A 23,157-nucleotide genomic window follows, 5' to 3' on the forward strand; every position below is an offset into this window, starting at 1 on the left:
CTGCGATTCTTCTAGGCATTCTTTCACTTCTTGCCTCATCTTCCCTTTTCCATTTAGAGAAAAAATTATTGTTTGTTAACAGATGATAAAATATCTGCTTGACTTATACTTCAAGTTAAATAGCTCTTTAGGATTTTAGCTAAACTAGCTAATTTTAATCATACTGTCTGTATTTAAGAGAGTGAAGGTCTTGGAAAATCATGTTACAAATTATTTATAAAAGATATACAAGGAAGATGAAAGTACATCACTAATCTCAAGGTTGATCTTACTATTAGTAGAAGTTGGAATTCATCAGTATTCAGGAGAGGAGTATGAACATATTACAAAGAAAAAGTCTCTGTGACTTAGTCTTTGGGTTGAGGTCACAATTAGGTTAAATGAGTTATTTAATTTATAAAAGAATACTGAAATTTCATAGCAATAATTGGAGAAAATCAAAAACATTATTTTACTTCAGTGGTAAAAACCCATCTCAGAGTCTCAAAAGTCACTGAAATACATAGTTTCATCTTCATTCAGGAGGTAGCAAATTGTAATGTCTAATTTCATAAGAAATTCTGACTTGTTCAAATCTCTGAGAGTTTGTATGAATGTATGTTATTAAAAAGCAATCCACCGAATCTCAAAAGCAGTATGCTGAGTAAAAGAAGTCAGACAAAAAAAAGGACATAATGTATGATTTTATTTTTTAAGAAATTCTAGAATAAGAAAACTAAACTATGGTGGTGGAAACCAGATCAGTGGTTGCTTATGGGGAGGAGAGGACTGGAGACAGGCATGAGGGAACTTTCAGACAGTATTAAAAAGTTCTGTTTCTTGCTTGGCATGTGGGGTACCCAACTGTATGCATTTGTCAAAATTCATTGGATAGTACTTAAGAGCTGAGAATTTCTCTGTATGTAAGTTATACTTAACTAAACAAAAGTTAAGACCAACCAAAGCAAACTATTGCTCTATCCAAACATCAAAATAAACCCCAATATAAGAAATTGGGTCTACCATTAAAATGACTATGAACAAAAAAAAGAGTTCACTTTTATGAAAGAAAGGCAAAAATAAATTAGAGGATGCCCACCACAGAGAAATGGAAACCCTATTATTACTAAACCCTTCAAATATTAAGTTAGAAATCTAGGAAGCCATGCCAATAAAGATTTTAAAAACTCCTTTATATGAAATACATAAATCATATTGAATTGAAACATGCAAATTATAGTTTCATCAAATATAGTATATAAGCTAGTTGTTTTTGTTTTTGTTTTGTGGTACGCGGGCCTTTCACTGTTGTGGCCTCTCCCGTTGCGGAGCACAGGCTCCGGACGCGCAGGCTCAGCGGCCACGGCTCACGGGCCCAGCCGCTCTGCGGCATGTGGGATCTTCCCGGACCGGGGCACGAACCCACGTCCCCTGCATCGGCAGGCGGACTCTCAACCACTGCGCCACCAGGGAAGCCCTATAAGCTAGTTTTAATGCTCAAATTTGTACTAACATATCACCTACCTATTTCAAATCTATTAAAGGGGCTTATTTTTGTAATTCTATAAAGGTTTTTTAAAATTTAAGCTTCACTTTGTGTTTTTCTGGCAATTGTGGTTCTGTGCAAATATTGATTAAGGTGTGGAGCAACGGAGAACAAGGAATATTCTTTAATGCATATTTTAAACAATTTTTAAAGTCCTAAAACATGGTTGCTTATTGAAATATAGGATTGTGGCTCAAATCAGAGTGAATCTGTGATAATAGTGATTCCTAAATGGTGATTTCACTGAAGGCATAGTAATTGAAGAGTGAACTTCCCATAGGAAAAAAAAAAAAGAAAAGAAAAAACAAGAAAAGGTGAATTCCTTTAAATTTCATATCTTTTTACATGAATAGCATGTTTCATATCCAGAAAAAAATAGAATATATTTTCATAAATATTTTTCATCTAAATGTTGTCCAAAGCCATAGACACTGTGAATAAATGTATAGCAAAGCTCTTGTTTGGCAATGCCAGGCCCAATGCTGTTAGTATAAATATAATCTCAATGTTCTTTGTCCTCCACCAGCTACCACTGTGTCTGTTTGCTCCATTGATATTCACAGGAACTTTGTTTTACGATGGGAGAGAAGGAAAAAGTTGTTGTTGGAGCTAAGGCCCTGAGAGACCTTAAGAAGCTGGAGGAGGAAGTAGGGCTTGAGAGATGGGGTCGTAGGCAAAAAGCTGGAAGAACAATTAAAATTCAAAATTTGAGGGATAAGCAGAACTTCTTAGCCCAGGTGACATTTCATGGCATAGAATTGGGGGAAAGGTCATTGATCTCATCTCTATGGGAAACTCAGCATTGCTCTGACAACCAGGGGATTGTAAATCTGGGTAGAGATAAGGTCCTGCACCAGGGAAATAGGTGGCTCTCCTGATGAATGGTTTTCACAGTGGGGCATATGCAATCAGATTTAAGGCCAATGCTTCACGGACAGTCAGGTGGTAGAGAAAGAAACAAAGACTAATTTGGGTACCATATGATGTCTGAAAATGATTGACTGGTTTGTGGGTACATATGACGTACTCCTGATGGATGTCCCAGGAATAACTGGCTAACATTTTAAGAGTGCTAACTTCTGACAATCAACACAGTGTTGACTACTGACTTCATAACGTTGACAATAGTTATAGGCTGGTGGGGTCTAGGGGATTTGAGTTACATTCTGTTTAATAGATTCTCGAAATCTTTTACTGTAGAAACAAGGTGAATGTGCAAATAAAATATATATGACTTCATGTTTTATAGAATCCACTACAGCAAAGCAAATGTAGACTTATCATGTTTTTGTGGGTAAAATCTATCGCTCATGTTTCTGCAAGCCACATGTATATATTTTCTGTTTCACGTTGCAAATCTGGCTTCCACTCCACAGGCACTCAGTAGCATTTACTTAATTTTTATTACATCCTTATGCAATGGTACTGTTGTTATTTTTACAGTAAAGTTTAAGTCAGCTCGATTCTAGCATCAGTGACTCATTAAGAGTGAGCAATTTGGTGCTTAATGAGTTGTTAACCCTGAGTAAATATATTAAAATAATAGAGTGATACATTTAAATTGAATTGCATCGGGCTTGTGTTTTGTTCAATAACGTCTTCTGCCACACGAGAAAGAGCCACTTAGAAAGCAATTTTTGATAAAATATATTCTGAATAACTTATACTTACTTCTCAGTGACTATCTCTTCCTTATTTGATTCTTTTTCTTAGTTATCCAGTTGCCCATTCTCTCTTAAATAGTCATTTGTTATGAATATTCCAATTTTATTTCTAAAAGGAACAATATGCTGGAGTTAAGAATGAATAAGTCTTGGGCCCAAAATAAAAATTTCCCTGAGATAACTCCACATATTTGAAAGATATTACTGGATAAGTAAAGAAATTAAAATTCAAAGCACATTTGTCACCAATGGGTTCATGGTGGACAAACATGGAGCCTCTCAGTTCATTTGTTACACACTTAAACCATGGCCAATATGACACTTCTTAATCAACATCTCAGCTCTCTGTGGTCTGAATCAAAGCTGTCAATGTTAGTGACACAAATAAAATTCTATTACTCTAAGTTCCACAGAGCCTTGGGAACAATTGAAGAGACAGAATTTAATCTGTCTTATGGCTCATCAACAAAAACAATTTAGTTCAAATAGCAGACATCCTCCCTACCTCCCTGTAAGAAACAAGTAGGTACAGCTGGACTTAAAGCTCACAGGTGGAGTTAGAGGGGTAAGTGACATGAAAAAGTATCCTTTGACTCAAAAAGGAAGCAGATTTCAGTTGGGACCAATTGAGAAAGACAAAATATGCAATTCTAAAACATCCATATTATAGCCATTTATATAACCAAAACAGTATTTTGATTTATGATGTTACAATACCACTAATTCAGGAACAAGCTACTTGTAAATGACAGCCACTTCTATAATAGAATGGGCGAAATGTAGAAATTGCTCAGAATTGACATCTTGACAGGTAACATTTTCCTGGGATGAATTTGAAATGGCCTATAATCATATTTGAGCATGACTATGATGTAAATCACCTAGCTAGATATATCATATAAGAATTTTCTTACTCAGAAAGAAACGAGAATTCAAGGGCAAACTATCAATAAGCATGAGAAGTCAAACACAGTACAATTTGGAGAATTCAAACTCATATCACCTTTTAAAGTGTCACATATCTACAAATGAAAACAGAGGAACATTTAAAACTAAAGAGCTGGGCTTCCCTGGTGGGGCAGTGGTTGAGAGTCCGCCTGCCGATGCAGGGAGCACGGGTTCGTGCCCCGGTCCGGGAAGATCCCACGTGCTGCGGAGCGGCTGGACCCGTGAGCCATGGTCACTGAGCCTGCGCGTCCGGAGCCTGTGCTCCGCAACGGGAAAGGCCACAACAGTGAGAGGGCCGCGTACCGCAAAAAACAAACAAACAAACAAACAAACAAAACTAAAGACCTTTTCCTATTCAAGTACTAGGTCTTACCATCAATAGTCTACTGAATCCTGCTCCCTAAGCTTTGCTGGTGTTTGGAAAGGCAGCAAGTATGTATATATGTAAGGAGGTATTTGTATGTACTTATTTGTGATACATTTTAGTTTAGAAATAGGATACTCACACACAGAGTATTTCTACCTTGGGTCTTCCATTTACATATACAGACTTCTCTCTCCCTCTCTCTTTGGCTCTTTTATGTGTGCATGGTTGAATGTGTATTGGAAAGCATACACATTTACATATTTGTTTTAAAGAAATTTGCCATCTAACTTTAATACACTGCTAGCCTGATTTTTAAACCACGTAATTAAGAGAGGTGTTGATGGCACTTGAAAGTGGCGTCCAGCAAAGACACATTATGGCGGTGATCCAAGGGCTTCCTTGATGTAAGCGTGTGGTGAAAAAGACAAAGATCTCATAGCAAAAACTGAAATAGAAATAAAAGCTTTCCAAGAAGACAAGGAAAAAGATACTTACTATAGTGGCAAAATTATCTTACAGCACAATTTATCTCACTTTATTTTTTAAAAAGAGCAATAACTTAAGTTTGCATAACACCTTTCATTCAAAAGAAAGCATTCTACATGCAGTGAAGCTGATTTTAAGATATAAAGCTCTGTGAAAATCACCAATGAAATGCTGCTGTGCTTCTGTTGTGAGGATAGTAAAGGCTCTAAAACTGGCTCCCAATGAAAAAGTCTGGCACAACCATTCTGAGAAGAAAATGCAGAAAAGACTCAACTGTGGTGAGGTGGGAACAGCACTAAAATAGTAATCAGTGTGACTAAAATTATTGACAAGAGTAGGAGTTATTAATATTTAGTTACTAGCATGTTCACTTGGGTCTAGTGATGATAATGAAGTAATAGATTAATACAGCCTGCAACTACTATGGTTAGGCTAATCATTTGTTTATGCCAATTAATCAGTAATAAAAAATGAAAACACAGGAATGTACATGAATCACTAGTGTTGGTACAAAAGAAAGTAGGAATGAATAAAATTGTCACAAAAATCTTGGATGAAAAAGGATTTCAACAATACCTCCTCTCAAAGAACACAAAAAGGCTATGTTAGACTTGATTTTAATGTCCACATGTCATGACAATAAAAAAATTTGCTGGCATCCTGCCCTCAACCTACAATCAAGGTGTGTTCTAGAGGCATCTCTACACCATAGCCACAGGCTAAGGGGGCAGGAGAAGGCGCAGTATGAAAAGGAAGGGAGGCAACCTAAGAACAATGGAATGGGTGGAGCTCTGTGATTAAAAAACAGAATTCCATGTTGGTGAACGATTTGTCTTAAAGACCCTTTCCTATTCCCCTTCCCTCCCCAATATTGTACACTATAAAGTAGATCAGTTTGGGTTTTTTTGTTTGTTTGATTTTTTAAATATTTATTTATTTATTTGGCTGCACTGCATGGCTTGCAGGATCTTAGTTACCAACCAGAGATACAACCCTGTCCCCATGCAGTGGAAGTGTGGAGTCCTAACCACTGGACTGCCAGGGAAGGCCCAATTTGTTTTTAAATAAGTGAACTGAGTCGTAATCCAGGCTCTACCACCAACTACTAGGATCTTCAACATATTATTTAACTGTATGGAGATCATCCAAATATGCCCCCTCACTTTATAAATGAGGAAATGGAGTCCCGGAGAATTCTTTTAGTCTAAGCTCTAATATGTGAGTGGATAATGGCTTTTATTCATTAAGTATTGTAAGGGCAATAGGGTGCTATATCTGAAATGGCATGGTTTCTTTACCAAGAACATTTTTTTCCTCTTTAAAGTATTTTAATTAACTTTGAATGAATTTGAGTAGAAAATTTGAAAATGAATTTGAGTAGTACATTCACCTGTGAAATATTAACTACCACTGAAAACCAAGCCAAACCAGACTCATTACGTAGTAGAGTCCATGGAATGACTGCCTATACCATATTATTCCCACAGCTGATTTCCAAAAAACCTCCTACCCACCATCTGACCACATCCAACATTATACAATGAACATTTCAAAACAAAAAATCAATAAACAATAAAAAGCAAAACTATTACTTAGACAAATAGAGTTTCAGATAAATCTTTATATTTCATATTTTGCTTACTCAGTTTAGCCAACATTCTGATCAAGTAAAACTCCACAAGATTATTACACATGAAAAATGTGAGCTTTACTTATTTCTGTTCTTTTGCTGTTTTTAACTTATATTACATTTGCTCAAACAATATAAAACATGACATGTCCTAGCAGGCGATGTACTTTCATTTGGAATCCTAATTATGACTGACCCTGTCACTAAGAATGCCAAGTATTTGGCACAAATATCTCCCAGGGCCTGGGGAAAAAAAAGATGAAAGGTCAAGTTCTCTGTTACTATGATTAGATAAGCAGAGAGGCAGGCAGTTGTGCTTATTTGAAGAAGCACCATATGCTAAGACACAAGCTTGGCCTTCACATGCTGCAAAACCAATGTGCGTGCATGGCTAAGACGTAGGGAAATCCGTGGTGTGTGTACACTAATTAATAAGGCAGTAGCAGCTTACTGTCCATTCGTAACTCATCTTGAAGAGAATATTACTGAAAAGGCATGCCAAGGTTCCTCACTATATCCAGGTTGTGTTAGCAAGTCCCTTCCTAAAACTAAAAATAATATTATACGTCCATTCAGTCCCTATCCGCTTGATCAGCAAGAGTTATTTTTTTTTTATTGAAGAGGTTTTTTTTAATTGAAGTATAGTTGATTTACAATATTGTGTTGTTTCAGGTGTACAGCATAGTGATTCAGAATTTTTGCAAATTATATTCCATTATAGGTTATTATAAGGTAATGGGTATAATTCCCTGTACTCTACAGTAAATCCTTGTGGCTTAAGACTTATTCAATCTTTATCAAAGTTCTAACACAGATTTTATCCAGATCTTTACAGGCTGTGTCATATTCTTCCAGAAAATGTTATTCCCTTCCAGTTACTGTTTTGGCCGTGACTCCCCACAGAGGTCTGGCACACGAGGTGAGGATGAGGGTCTCTCTGGTTATAGGTCTACCAATTTCCTTCCTTTGACCAAACTCATCCTGGTGTCATGGGTGTGAAACCACTAAAGTAAAATTGACTCAATGCTTTCGAGTGGTTTTTAACACAAAAGCAGTAATTTGTCATGCTATACTGATAGGAGAGATGCAGCACATTTATTAAGACATGAACGGCCCATTCCCTTAGAGGGCTGCATCTGTCCTCTTGTCTCTAGCACCTAAAAGTTAACTCTTAATTTGGAATAGAAAGGAGGACCTTCCCAGAGATAAACCACACACATATGGTCACCTTATCTTTGATAAAGGAGGCAAGAATATACAATGGAGAAAAGACAGCCTCTTCAATAAGTGGTGCTGGGAAAACTGGACAGCTACATGTAAAAGTATGAAATTAGAACACTACCTAACACCATACACAGAAATAAACTCAAAATGGATTAAAGACCTAAATGTAAGGCCAGACACTATCAAACTCTTAGAGGAAAACATAGGCAGAACATTCTATGACAAAAATCACAGGAAGATCCTTTTTGACCCACCTCCTAGAGAAATGGAAATAAAAACAAAAATAAACAAATGGGACCTAATGAAACTTAAAAGCTTTTGCACAGCAAAGGAAACATAAACAAGACAAAAAGACAACCCTCAGAATGGGAGAAAATATCTGTAAATGAAGCAACTGACAAAGGATTAATCCCCAAAATATACAAGCATCTTATGCAGCTCAATATCAAAAAAACAAACAGCCCAATCCAAAAATGGGCAGAAGACCTAAAGAGACATTTCTCCGAAGAAGATATACAGATTGCCAACAAACACATGAAAGGATGCTCAACATCACTAATCATTAGAGAAATGCAAATCAAAACTACAATGAGATATCATCTCACACCGGTCAGAATGGCCATCATCAAAAAATCTACAAACAACAAATGCTGGAGAGGGTGTGGAGAAAAGGGAACCCTCGTACTCTGTTGGTGGGAATGTAAACTGATACAGCCACTATGGAGAACAGTATGGAGGTTCCTTAAAAACTAAAAATAGAACTCCCATATGACCCAGCAATCCCACTACTGGGCATATACCCTGAGAAAACCATAATTCAAAATGAATCATGTACCACAATGTTCATTGCAGCTCTGTTTACAATAGCCAGGACATGGAAGCAACCTATGTGTCCATCGACAGACAAATGGATAAAGAAGATGGGGCACATATATACAATGGAATATTACTCAGCCATAAAAAGAAAAGAAATTGAGTTATTTGCAGTGAGGTGGATGGACCTAGAGACTGTCATACAGAGTGAAGTAAGTCAGAAAGAGAAAAACAAATACCATATGCTAACACATATATGTGGAATCTAAAAACAACAACAACAACAAAAAAATGGTTCTGAAGAACCTAGGGGCAGGACAGGAATAAAGACACATACGTAGAGAATGGACTTGAGGCCAAGGGGAGCGGGAAGGGTAAGCTGGGACGAAGTGAGAGAGTGGCATGGACATATATACACTACCGAACATAAAAGAGATAGCTAGTGGGAAGCAGCCACATAGCACAGGGAGATCAGCTCGGTGCTTTGTGACCACCTAGAGGGGTGGGATAGGGAGGGCGGGAGGGAGACACAAGAAGGAGGGGCTATGGGGATATATGTATACATATAGCTGATTCACTTTGTTATAAAGCACATAACACACCACTGTAAAGCAATTATACTCCAATAAAGATGTTAAAAAAAAATACACCTTTGGTTGCTGTGCCTGTTTTATTTTCAAATGCAAATGGAGCATTTGCACCTGACTTCAGCTACTACTTCAGCTGTTACTGAAGTATTAGCTTCCCAGACATTGTCAGGCTTTCCAGTAATCATCAAGTGGCTATTAGTGGGAGGAGGGTTTGTAGGCCTCGGGCTAAAATTATAATCCGGCTATGGACTCACTCGGAGTTTGAGGCTAGGCAGAATAATATAGATGATGTGACGCCATGGGCGATGATTAAAGCGGTGGCTCCTACGTGACTTCAAGGAGCCTGGATGAGAATAGCTGCAATAACAAGTGCTATGTGGCTGACGGAAGAGTATGTGATAAGTAATTTAGGTCTGTTTGGCATAGACAGATTGAGCTGGTTATGATTATCCCTCATAAGGAGAGCGTAAGAAAAGTGTATGCTACGAGTTCTGTCAGGGGGTTGAGTATCACTGTAATTCGTAGCATGCCGTAGCCCTTGAGTTTTAGTAATATGGCTGCAAGGAGTACAGTGCCTGCGATGGGAGCGTCTACGCGTGCTTTGTGTAGTCAAAGGTGGAGGCCATAGCGGGCCATTTTTACCATAAAGGCTATTATGCAGGCTAGTCATATAAAGATGTTGGATCAGGAGTTGGGTAATGCTTGGGTTCAATATTGAAGCACGAGGAAATTCAGAGAGCCCGTGGTGTTTTGGATCTACGCGAATGCCACTAAGAGTGGGAGGGACGCGACGAGTGTGTAAACTAGGAAATAGAGTCCTGCACTGAGGTGTTCTGTTTGGTTACTTCATCGAGGGGTGGTGGTAAGTGTAGGAATTGGTGTGGCCTCGAGTATCATGTAAAATAGAATTCGTTCTGTGGCGGTAAATGTTACGATTAAAAATGTTTGTAATATGATTAGTATAGTGATGTGTAGCTTTTTTCGGGTCAGTGATTCTTTGAGCAGGTGAGATTGGCTATTCATATCAGAGGTAGGAGTCATATTGTCAAGATCAGTAGCGGTGCAGATAGGGAGTTGGAAAAGAATATCAATGAGAAGTTAAGGCTATTACCATTAAACTGGTTAAGAAGAAGCAGGCTTGTGAGGCTAATTAGCTAACTATGGGATGTAGCGTTCATTCAAATTATGTTGTTTTTTGATAATCAAGTCAGGGGTATTAGTATAATCGTAGGGATAATACAGTTTTAGCATTGGAGGAGGTTAAGGTTTTATACGTAGCCGGTGCCATATGTCTGGCAAGCTGCAGAAGGCAGTTTTACTTGCTCATTTGCAGCATAGAGGTTCCTATTCAGTCTCTCCTGTTCATTCACACCTTTGCTCATGGGGGTAGTTCCCCACTCTTTCTGTTGTGTACAACCTCAGTGAGAATCTTGCGCTGCTATAGGTTCTTCTGCTGTTACTGAAGCAAGGCAGGTATCTTCAACTGGTCAACCGAACCCCTAAGGTGCTGAAGCTACACTACTGTCCCTAGTTGGGTGGGAAAAATAGTCTGTTCTCCAGATCTGTATAAAACACTGCCCTCTAGGTCTCAGACTTATAGTGTTTGTGCCCCAAGTCCCACAAGGTTTTGAGTCAACTCGCTGCCATCTCCCCTGCCTGCATTCTCATTCCTGCCTCTCATCACCTATGTGGTTATTTCCCTCTGGTCCTCCAGTTAAGAAACAAAATTCCACATGCATATAGACTCATAACCCATCTGTGGGGAGTAGGGTAAATTTTTTTGTTTGTTTGGGTTACCAGACTCACTAACCCAATCTCTGGGATACTCTTAGAACATTCCATCTGACTTTTAGGTTGACACAACAGCCCCTCTCCTCAAATGTATTTTTTCCCAGTTGGCCCTGCCCATGGCTTTTATTAATTATACATTTCTACTTGGCTGAACCCACTAAAGGATGAAGGGAGAGAAAAAAAAAAAAAAAGAACAATTTACATCTGGAAAATGGCCTCAATTAAGCTCTCTGCAGAACTTAACTGTTTGTCACCCAGGCCAAAAATATAATTAAGATGTTCAGGAAAAAAAAAATAGCCTAGCAATGGCCAGAAACTCTACTACTTCAAAATCTATTTTCTCAAGTAACAGATTGTAAGCTTATGATGACTTCATGGGGTTGGAGCTGACATTGCTTACAGTGTACAGTTCTCCAAAGGTGTAATCCGCTTAATCCCTTCATCTGACAGTCATTACCACCTTAAGAAGGGCTGTTTCTCTCCAAACATGAACAGCCTGTAATGATTTGGAAGAACTGTCTACAGTGACTGCACAGTCATTCTCTGGAGTGGCTTGAGTGTAACCTTAAGTTTATAGAAAAGGAGGAAGAGAGGGAAAGTATGTACCCAAATAGAAGTGGTTTATTCCAGCAGACGATGTTGTTTATCTAGAGGCTGATTTCTGCCTCCATCATCCAAAGCATACCTTTCTTAACCTTAAAACTTACGTACACTATAAAAAGTTATTAGAATAAAGAGGGCCATGCTCAGAACAAATGCCAAAAGGAATACCAGAAGAAACTAGGTGAAATGCACTAAAAAAGCTTACTTCTGACTGCTCCCTGCAAAACGGAGGGAAAATACCTTTCCCACCCCAGTAATGTTGGAATAATAGAAGCTATATAACATGCCTATGTCTAGACACGGTTCTAAGGCTCTACTTCAATCCTCGAAACCAATCCTCTGTACCTTGGGAGGCAGGTATTACTATTTTCTCTATTTTCAGATGAGAAAGCAGCAGCTCAGAGAAGCGCCTATCCCACTCTTTCAACATTTACCTATGTAGTCCTCTTTTTAGCCACTCAGGGATTTACAGGGGAATTACCCTCTCTAGGTTTGATGTGTCGAGATCATTCTTTGCATTAGACCATATGCTTGCAGTTTACTTGACTTTTATTTAGTAGCTTGAAATGCAACGAAGAAGCAAAATATTCTATAAGTACTGGGAATTTGTTCTTAGCATTTGCTATTAAAGTAAATATACCTAAGACTATCTTGTCCTGACTTTTATTATTGGTTTTTGAGCAAGACAAGTACCACTAACAAAGTGGCTTCATTTCTCAGGTCACTGGCAGATGCTCTGAAAATGTCATAGTGAAGTTCTGCTGAATTGGTAAAGTCATCAACGTTATAGTGCTGTTGCCATTCATTCATTCACTCACTCATTCTTTTACTCATTTTTACTCCTTCAGTTAACAAGTATTATTAATTTGTAACCGGTGCCAGGTATTACGGTGGGCATGAAAATTATAAAAGCAGCCATGAGCTATGAAAAGAACCAAGCATAGTCAGAAGTCCAGCATTTTCAAATTTGAATCTATTAGTTACCAGCCTAGTGATCTGGGGAAAGTTATTTAACCCCTCTTGTGCTTCTATTACTTTACCTGTGAAAGTGTGGATAGTATCATACCTCCTCAAAGGGATGCTTTAGAAATCAAATGAGACTATTTGAGAAAAATCGTTCATAGGCTACACAATAATACAGGTTCAGGTTTAGTTATAACCCTCTGATATGACAATTCGAAAGAGCCTTAAAATTAGTTGGTGAGGAAAAACACATACACAGATAAAGAACTAACCAGACAATTAGTAAGTGCTAGATAAAAAGCTTAGTCATTAAGTTTTAAGGAATTTAGAGTAAGGGAAAAAGTAATTTCCAACTGGGAGAAATATGATTTGACTTTGGCTTTGAGATACAATGAAGTGGGAGAACAAGGAAACAAACAAAGAAACAATAAAAGAAAACAAAAAGAAACAAAGAAACAAACAAAAACAAGAACAGAAACAATGAAGCAATAACTAAAACACGCTATGGGTTTGGGCAATGCCTATAAACCCCTTAGACTAGAACTTTTTTTTTTTTTTTTTTTTTTTCCGGTATGCGGGCCTCTCACTGTTGTGGCCTCTCCCGTTGTGGAGCACAGGCTCCGGACGCGCAGGCTCAGCGGCCATGGCTCACGGGCTTAGTTGCTCCGCGGCATGTGGGATCTTCCCGGACCAGGGCACGAACCCGTGTCTCCTGCATCGGCAGGCGGATTCTCAACCACTGCGCCACCAGGGAAGCCCTAGACTAGAACTTTTTGAGCCAAGAACTGGAGGGAGTTCGGGTTGATATGTGGGTTAGAAGAGCATCATGAGTTGTCTTAGATGCAAGTTAAGGAACTTGGGAAATTTAAAATAGGTCACTGAGAAATGCTGAAGGCTTTTGAGGAGAAGGGATCAAAGTTGAACTTCAGTAGGTGAGTCTGGCAGCTTGTTCAGGGGAAGCTGGAGGGGAAGAGAGAGAGGAGCCAGAGAACCAACCAGTGCGGAAGTTTATCACAAGAGCCAAGATGTGAGGCACATATGTAAAGGTATTTCCTAATTTGAGAAATCAGGGATTTGCAAAGGCCAGGTGATTTGGTCAAGGTCAAGTTCACTTGGTCACAACACTGCCCCTAGAGCTGAGCTGATTCCTGTACGCTCTAGAGAAAGAAAAGCCCATAGGGGATTCCCACTCCCTCAAAAAGGTGTCCTAACTAGACAGCAGAGAGAGAAGGCTCTGACCCCAAGCCCAGGCTCTCTGAACAGATTGGTTGATCATACTATGGCTGGATGAAGTGAATCAATTTTCCACAAACCTGAAAATAAGACATTTTATTTTCAGAAAAAAGAAAAAGTTGTCAGAAAGGATTAGGCCCACATTTGTTTTTTTCTTACACCACTCACACCCCTCCCCGCTTGCATTTTATTTTACTTTCCTCCTGTCCATATCCTGCAATGACTGAGAGTGATTCTTCTTTGTTTTTTTCCACTTTGATCAGCATCAGGAGATTTTTTTTTTTTTAAGTCAAAGCAGAATAACAAAAGCAGACAACATCCTGAGTTAACTGAACTTCAAGAGAGAAGCTCAGTGATGCTCTTCCCACACACTGAAGAAACAGATAAAATGGACCAGGCTATTTATAGCCACCTTCCCATTTCTAATAATCTTCCATTTAATTAGGGCTGTAAATAGCACCAGCAAATGTTCTGCAGCAACACATGAGGAGCAATCCTGACCCCTCCTCATAATATATCCCACCCTAGGCAATTGAAAGGATAGTAGACTGAGTTCCACAGTTAACAAAGATGCTGAGTTACGGGAAAAAGCCATAATCTTTTGTGTTACGGAGAAGAAATGACTGCACGTTTAAAAAGATAGAAAATTTAATCCTGCTTCCCCTCTACAATTCTAAACAATGTCAGTGATGAAAAACTCTACCCACAAAAACAAACAAACCAAAAAACAAAACTTGTGTTGGTCAAAGTTCTAAACAATTACTGCAGACATAGTTGAGTTTAATATTATATATGTAAGCTTCAAATCAACACATGTTATTGCTTAGTATTTAATAACCGTTGTATTCTACATGGAAGATAGTTGGAGAATTCCCAATTATACAACCGGTCCCCAAAACCCACAGACTCAGCTATATGCATTCACTTGGAAAGTAAGTTTGTAATGTTCCAGAATCATTAGCACCTAATTTAGGTGCAGTTTGTGCCTACAATCCTGGTGGTACTATATTATCTTTTTGTTTAAACAGTACCTTTGAAATAATAAGCAATAGCACAGTGATCATGAAGACAAAAGAAAGAGAACTTGAGTTATTCAATTCAGTCATTCTATGTGACCACTTGGAATTTTCAACTGTGTTTTATTTCTGTCCACTCAGTGAAATGGAGAGAACTGTGTTGTGTAATTTTTTTGGTCAATTCAAATGTTAGGCCTTATATGAAATACTGCCGTTGAATCTGAATAACATTTTTAAAATTTTATTTTCTTTACTTTTTTATTTTTGGCTGCATCGGGTCTTAGTTGCGGCAGGCAGGGTCTTCATTGAGGCGTGCGAGATCTTTCATTGAGGTGAGGGCTCTTCATTCTGGTATGCAGGCTTCTCTCTAGTTGTGGCATGAGGGTTTTCTCTCTCTAGTTGTGGCACATGGGCTTTGTAGTTGTGGCGCAAGGGGTCCAGAGCGTGTGGGCTCTGTAGTTTGCAGCACAAGGCCTCTCTAGTTGAGGCGTGCAAGCTCAGTAGTTGTTGCGTGTGGGGTTAGTTGTCCCACAGCATGTGGGATATTAGTTCCCCGACCAGGGATCGAACCCGCGTCCCCTGCATTGGAAGGCGGATTCTTTACCACTGGACCACCAGGGAAGTCCCTGAATAATATTTTTTAAAGTGAAATGTATTCTTCTACTTTAATTATGAGTTGTTTTAAAACTAAAGAACAACAAAAAGAAGTCTAATGAGAGTTACTAAATTATTAAATGATTATTAATGAAAATAATTTTGTCATAGGAGGAAAGGAGAGGGAAGAAGTTAATAAATGTATTCCCACAGTCCAGGGGTGCCACAGGCACACAGACACTTGGCTGAAACTGAATTCAGGGGATTTTGTTCCTTGTAAATATACCCAGACTGACTAAAAAGTCCAAAAAGCCTTTTCCTCTTCCCTTGTCTCGAGCTATGGAAGCAGGATCAGATCTCCTGTTTCTCTTCTTTGGAAATGATGGATTGGGTGAGACCTTTGGGGTATGAACTAAAATGTGAAGCATTTTGTTCAGTAAAGAATTTAACTTTGCCCAAGGAGAGGTCTGGCCTTTGCCCTCAGCTTCTGGGAGGTAATCTGTAAACCCCTGGACTGTCATGCTTGGTATTAGGAGCATTGTCTTTGTTTAGGGTAGGACTGGCATGCCAGAAGGTCTAACACTGTGATTTGTGGTGTGGCTGCAAAAGGCATGGCCACAATGTGATTTAAAGTGAGGCCTTGGGTGAAACAGTATCAGCTCTACCTCCTGAGAAGCTAGAGACTGAAGTCAGCCACGTGGGCAGTGAAACACGCTTATAGGATGGAGCTCCCTTCCCCCCACTCTCAAACAAAACAAAACTCTGGACACCAAGGCTAGGGCGAGCTTCCGTGGTTGGCAATATTCAGTGCATTCAGTCACACGTTAACGAGTTCATTGCCGTCTGTGACTCCACAGGGAGAGGGCAACTGGAAACTGCCCATTTGGGTCCCTGAAGGCTGCCCCATGTGCCTCTTCCCTTGCCTGATTGTAATCTGCACCCCGTCCCTGCAATAAACCATAATGATGAGTATAACAGCTTTCAGTGAGTTCTATGAGTTCTTCTACTAAATTATCAAATCTGAGAGCAGTTTTAGGAAGCTCTTAAACTTGCAATTGGTGTCAGAGGTGAGAGCGGTCTTATAGACTGTGTTTCCTCAAACTTTTCACATATGCATCATCTGTCCTTCACCCAGAGTTGGTATGCTAACAAAGGGCATATTGTGAATGTGCTTGAAGCTAAAAGACTCCAAGTAAGGAAACACACTTCCAGGCAAGATGGCTGCCCTTATGTTATACAGGGCATTATATATTATATATATTATATTAGACATTAAGTTAGTGTGGAACTTTGCACAGTTCTAGTGTATGAAGAGGAGTATCATTCTGGCCCTACAATGATCAAAACCTCTAAGTACACACCATGTTGACACCAGCAGCATTCATTCTTTCATTTACTCACTCATTCAGTATACATGCCCGGAACCTCCATTCTCTGCCAGTATTGCTCCTGAAGACACACAGAAATAGCACACCTCTCTGCACTTGAATAATTTATCGTGTAATGAATCAGAAAGTTATGTTCACACACACACACACACACACACACACATTTTAAAAGTATGTAGAAAGTGTGATGGTGCTTACAAGTTCAGTGAATCTAAGTTTCTAAAGGGGTGAGTCACTGACTTCAAAGAAGAAGGGATGTTTGAGCTGGGTTTTAAATAATGAATAGGCAGAAATGAAGGGCAGAAAAAGGTAAACTCACTGACAGTGTAGCAAAACAAAAAGCAGTTCAAATTGAGTAATAAGAATACATGTGAAGGACTCAAAAATAGAGGCTATGAAAAAAGAAACCCCACCCAGTAGACTTTATTAATTATACTGGAGATTAAAGGCTGATGGTAAGCAGCCAAAAGTAATTGGTTTTATTACACTAGAAGGAATTTAGATGAGATATTTGGAAGAGCATTCTTACTGCTAGATTTGAGAAACATTGATGACTACTGGGAATTTAAAAATAGGGGTCAGTGTCACAACTGAAGAAGTTTAAGATAATATGAGAGTTGGCACCGAGCTTCCTCTGGATTCTGGGATTCTACGGAAAGTGGAAAAGGAAACAAAGATAAAGCCAGGGATAAAAGCAGAATCAAGAGAGGGAATCTTTGATACGAGTCAGAATCCAATCCATGGGGGGCCAGCACAAAGAAGCCTGAACAGACAGAAAGTGACAGCAGGGCCAGAGGGCTACCTTCCGTCCAGGGCCAACGTGAGGACAGAAGCATCTCCCCATCTGTCTCTCTCCTGGGCCTCCATCCAATCGTCCTGTAATACAACTCTTCAAATAAACAAATCGCTTACTATTTAAAAGTGGGTTTTGTTTTGTTTTTTGCTTCTTTTTAGAACTTGAATTTTGACGTCTGTGGCCTAAATAAATGAACCTCCTCAAATTACCACATTCAAAAGAAACTGTTGTGCTACCATGGCTGTTACTTAATTTCTTTGCTATTCTGAGATCTGTCTTTATGTATTTAAGAAGGTAAGTGAATAGAGGGGGAAGAATATCTAGGGGAGATTTTGACCTTTGTCTAGGTTTCCCCTAAATATACATTTACATGCAGTTGGCAGAGATTGGTGGAAGGGAGATTGGTGAATAACATCCTTGGAACCTTTGGGAAAATGCATTTTTAATTTATTTTTGTTTCCTTCCTTACCTAGATCAAATAAGTGGATAATGCCAGAGAGATGGGCGCCATCCTGCAGCCTAAGAGAGAAGCAATTACACATTCTTTTGCTCTCCCCTTGAAATCAGCACAGATAAGAAAAATACCATTTTGGCAGCACTTGCTGCTGCTGGTTTCGGGACTTTTTGTTTTTGTTTTTCTTCTTCCCAGAAAGAAAGCAAAATCTAAGTTAAAAAAAAAAAAAGCACAATTTGGCCAGCTGATCAATTTTACAGTAGACTCTTGCAGCAGAAGGGCTATTGTGTCTGAATCATACCTTCCCAGTTGGATTATTAACGCATGATTGATTGAAAATACTTACAAATGCATATGAAAAGGAAGAACATCCTCCTCCCTTCTGCCTGAAAATAATAGCCATAAACCTCAGATCTCAGACAGTCTATTCGGTGGACACTTAGGCAATAATTTCACTGAGGGTTAGTGATTGAAATGAGGAATTAAAAGCCATCATTGACATGGAAGTGGGACTAAAATGACAGAAAGTCTGCTTTTGAGAGAAAAAACTTCAGGTTAAGACTCAGTGAAAGTTGAGTCCCAAGAATAACATGCATGGTGCCTTTTTCCACTTATCTTTATACTTAAAAAAAAAAAAATCCAGGTCATTTTAGTTCAGTATTTTACCCTTCTTATGAATTTCTCCCTTTGCTATTAGTCTGATGCTATTTCAGCTTCTTCTTTCATTTTCTTTTTCTTTCCTCTCAATCAACCCTCCACCCTCTGCCACTGCAACCATATTTCAGAAGAATTTGCTTATGCCTTGGGTCCTTGTTCTCTTTACCATTCTTCAATCTCTTACTCAGTTCTTGGACTCTAAGCCCCAAGAGGGTAGGAAGCAGGCCTAGGAAGTTTTCTGTTTCAGCAGCAAGCTCAGCTCCACGCACAGTTAGGTACTTAATTGCTTTGTGATGACTGTGATTGACGATGTTTTCCACATATACTAATTCCAGGGAGAAATACACTTCCCCTATCCGATGAATTGCATACAAATGTCTACTCTAAAAACACGACTGCAACAAACAATTCTAGACAATAGGGTCTTCAAATTTTTACTAGAGGGCATACACGCACAAGAAATCAACGGTGATACCACTTTTATAATCTTTTTTAAAGCAAAAATGTCATGTAGATGGGGGGTTGGGGAGGAATGCCAACTTGTTACTAAACAAGTTAGTAACTCTTTTCTTGGGCATGTTGTCTCAATTATTTCATCTGTAAATTGAGGAACAACCATTTGCCGTGTGGCAGTTTAAAATGTCTGCAAATTATTTAAAATCCCTCCCTTCAAAGTGTAGAACCTCACTTTCACTCTTTTTATTGTGGGCCAGAGGTAGTGATTCACTTCTAGTAAGTAGATATGGCAGACGTGAATGCTGTTGTCTGGTTTTCTGTCTCTCTTTGTCTCTGTCTGTCTCTCTCCCAGTTCAGTCATCCCGGTCAAAGTCAGTTGCCTTGTCTGAAGCAGCTCCGAGAAGAGGTCTGTAAGAGGAACAAAGGCCTCCTGCCAAGAGCCAGCACTGATTCACCAGCCACCAGCCACGTGAATGCACCATTTGGGAAGTGTGAAGTCCAGTTCTAATCAAGCCTTCAGATGACTGCAGCCCCCGTGTGCACCAAGGACAATCTTGGGACAGAGTCTGATTCAGAACCACTTAGCTTAGTCACTCCTGAATTCCTGACCCACGGGCACCATGTTTGTTACTGCTTTAAGCCACTACACGTCTGGGTAATTTTTATATAAAACTACATAACGAATAGAATCTTTTTTCTCATAGGGTTATTCAAAGATCAAATGAAATAACATGTAAATCAGCTAGCACACGATAGTAACTCAACACATCTGAATTCTTTCTTCCTATTCGACAGGGATCAAACAAGGTTATGGCTGCACTCATTTCATAGACACTCCCTAAGCCAGCAGGTTTTTAAAGTATAAGTAGAACCCTGCCAAAGGTAGAGGAGGAACAAGCCTAATGTCTATTTAGCCTAAAGCCCGTCTCTTATTTATTCCATCTATATACTTCATTAAGTTGTGAAGCCCATTCTAATGACCTCTAGTATTGTATCTAGAAAGAAGATAGCACCTGGTTAAAAAAAGAAAAGCAACATGTATGAGAAAATAACAATGAGAAGCTGAGGATGGGGTTTAACTAATTGTCTCAGACCCACCAATAAAAAATAAAACAAAGAAGGAAAACAAGCCAGAGAGTTAAACTTCAATAATAATCATAATTATTCGGACAATGATAAAATTTATTAGCAATGACAATAAAATGTATACTAGCAGAATGCTAGAAGATTTACATGGAGTATCTCATTTAATTGTACCTAGTAGTACATAAGGTAAGTACTATTATTATGCCCTATTTACAGATGAGAAAACTGCAGCTGAGAGAGGCTGGGTATTTTTGTAAGGCTACATAGATAGAAAGTGGTGGAACTCAGGTGGAATGAACCTGAGTCCATACTCTTTAATAAACATCATCTTCCCTAAGAAATGGCAGCAAAGGAAATATCTACTGTGTAGGAAAAATGTAAGACATTTCTGAGCAAATATCACATTGTTCGCAGAAAACACTCATATTCTGGATTACTTTTTCTGCTTTTGCTTATTCCTTTATGCTCCTTTCAATTCCTCCCTAATTCTAGGTGACACTGGAATTGCTTTTATTTTTATTTTCTTTTATACTATGTAAAATGTGTGGCTGTGATAAGAAAAGGTCCTGGGTTATACTTCAGGGTGAACTTACAATATAATGATACATTATTATTGTTGTCTGTTATTGTTATTGTTATTAATAATGTCTCCTATTATCACAAAGAAGATCCTAACAGAGATCGGACTTGATTTGAAACCACTTAATATTCTGTTCCATACCCTCAGCGTGGCCTCCAAGCTGGAGAGGGAATTGATAAAGCATTACAAAATTGGGTAAGCAACTACATCACGGACATGGCAGCCCTCCAAGACAACTTCATTATCATCTGTAAGCCTTACGAATGGCCAAGTAACCACAGAAGCAGCTGAGAACACTAGAGTTGCCTTATGGTCCTCTTAAGAAAGTAATGCACAAAAAACACAAAACAAAGGGATGACATCCTTCCTAGAGCCTTCAAGGCAACCGATGGAGGTGCGTGCTCTATAAACTGGAGCAGCTAAGGCTGGATACAGCCTTCCTAGTGCTGGCCCTTGTGTGGTTTATTAAAGTTTTGAATTAGTTTCTAACTTTTTCAAATTGAGAGTTCCACATGAAATTTCACATTTCTAGTCGTTTTTTGAAAAACGTAAAACTCTTGACAAAACTGGTCCTGCAGGATAATTGGCTGAAGCCGAAAGATGCTGCCCACTTTAGAAGAGCTATGTGCTCTCCAGTTCTCCCCCATCTCTATCACTCCCTACTGTTCATCTATGAATATGCCCCACAGACACACATGTGCCTGTGGATATACTCACTACAATTATTTTCTGTAATTAAGCTAACTTTCAGGATTAACACTGCAAACTAATAATGTCATTGCCTCTCCAGAGGTCTGACCTACTGAGGAAATGATCTTATGGACCCTAGATCAAAAGACTGGAAATGAAGTCAAAGACCCAGGGGGAACCTTGCAGCTAGAAGCCCACTGATGTCTGCCCTTCGTTTCCATCACCACCCCTGGATGTCATTTCCTGTTTTAACCATATGTGAGCAAGGTTGTTATTTACTTTAACTTGTCTTACTATACTTGCTAGTGTCCTCTGTGTTTAAATGGGATATTTTAGATGGTCCTCTCTCCAAGTGAGGGCCTATCCTGCAACATCAGTGCATTTTTACCTTGCATATGTAAAAATGGGATTTTTGTTCATTTTCTGGGGTCGTAAAATAGTCCATTTGATTATTAAAATCTAACCCAGTCTTCTCACAGTCACTAAGCCATACTGTAACTTATCTAAGGTTTCAAACATATACTGTAGTCATCCATTGGATGGCAACCTTCCATACCAGCATTTGGATAGTCACATAGGGAAAAATGAATAGAATTGTATCAATGGTCCCTGATGAGTTTAAATGTGAATTGTTACGTACTAAATGATTGTGTCCCCCTAAAATTTATATGTTGAAGCCCTAATTCCTAATGTGACTGTATTTGGAGATGGAGCCTCTAAAAAATTAAGGTTAAATGAAGTCAGAAGGGTGGGGGCCTGATCTGATAGGATTACAGATTGGTGCCCTTCTAAGAAGAGATACCAGAGAGAAAATGCTTTTTCTCTCTCTTCCACCCCACCCCTCCCCAAGCATATACCAAAGAAAGGCCACAGAAAGACACAGAGACAAGGTAGCATTCTGTGAGCCAGGAAGAGAGCTCTCACCAGCAACTGAATTGGCCAGAACCTTCATCTTGGACTTTCCAGACTCCAGAACTGTGAGAAGTAAAATTCTGTTGTTTAAGCCACACCAGCTGTGGTACTCTGACAGCCCAAGCCAGCTAAGACAGGATTCAGGGCCAGACTGGGTCCTAAGACCTACACAGTCAGCATCTGAGGGTCTGTTCTGCATAGGTTGTCAAGAGGGAGAAGGGGGCCTGTGAGGAGAAGAGTCTGTAATACAGAGAGTCCTGGTCTGGGTGATAGAAATGAAGACACAAAAGAGAAAGGGGTGTCTCTTCACTGGTCTAAACCAAGTGCCCAGCTAGAGTCTATGAGAAGGATTTCTTCCCCATTTCTGTGAATAACTATGCTTGGCTCTGGGAGGTTAAGTTGAATTTTGATTCCTGAAGTCTTACAGCTTGGAGGACTTAGAAGGCAACATTCTCATGGAAGGGATTACTTCGGTGACGATTATAAATTCAACTGGACAGACAGGCGGCAGACATCAACAAAGAGGACAAGAAGGAAAAACATATGAGAGGACCAATTGTGATGCATGGAAAACTCAGGGACCACCTGGAAATAAGTGTTGTAGGGGTGGAGAAAAGGTTGAAAGAGCTTGGAGTAGGGGCCAAGAACTTAGGAGCTTCAGTATAAGGGCACTAACTCAGCAAATGTTACG

The 23,157-nt window shown here is 39.2% G+C and overlaps 1 protein-coding gene across 33 annotated transcripts in view; it reads right to left on the bottom strand.

Annotated features, from left to right (window-relative positions):
• Positions 1 to 23,157, bottom strand: part of NRXN3 (neurexin 3) — a 1,710,573-nt gene that overhangs the window by 265,194 nt on the left and 1,422,222 nt on the right. The window lies entirely within an intron of this gene.

The sequence above is a fragment of the Kogia breviceps genome, chromosome 3, assembly GCF_026419965.1.
Source record: "Kogia breviceps isolate mKogBre1 chromosome 3, mKogBre1 haplotype 1, whole genome shotgun sequence".
Classification (NCBI taxonomy): domain Eukaryota; kingdom Metazoa; phylum Chordata; class Mammalia; order Artiodactyla; family Physeteridae; genus Kogia; species Kogia breviceps.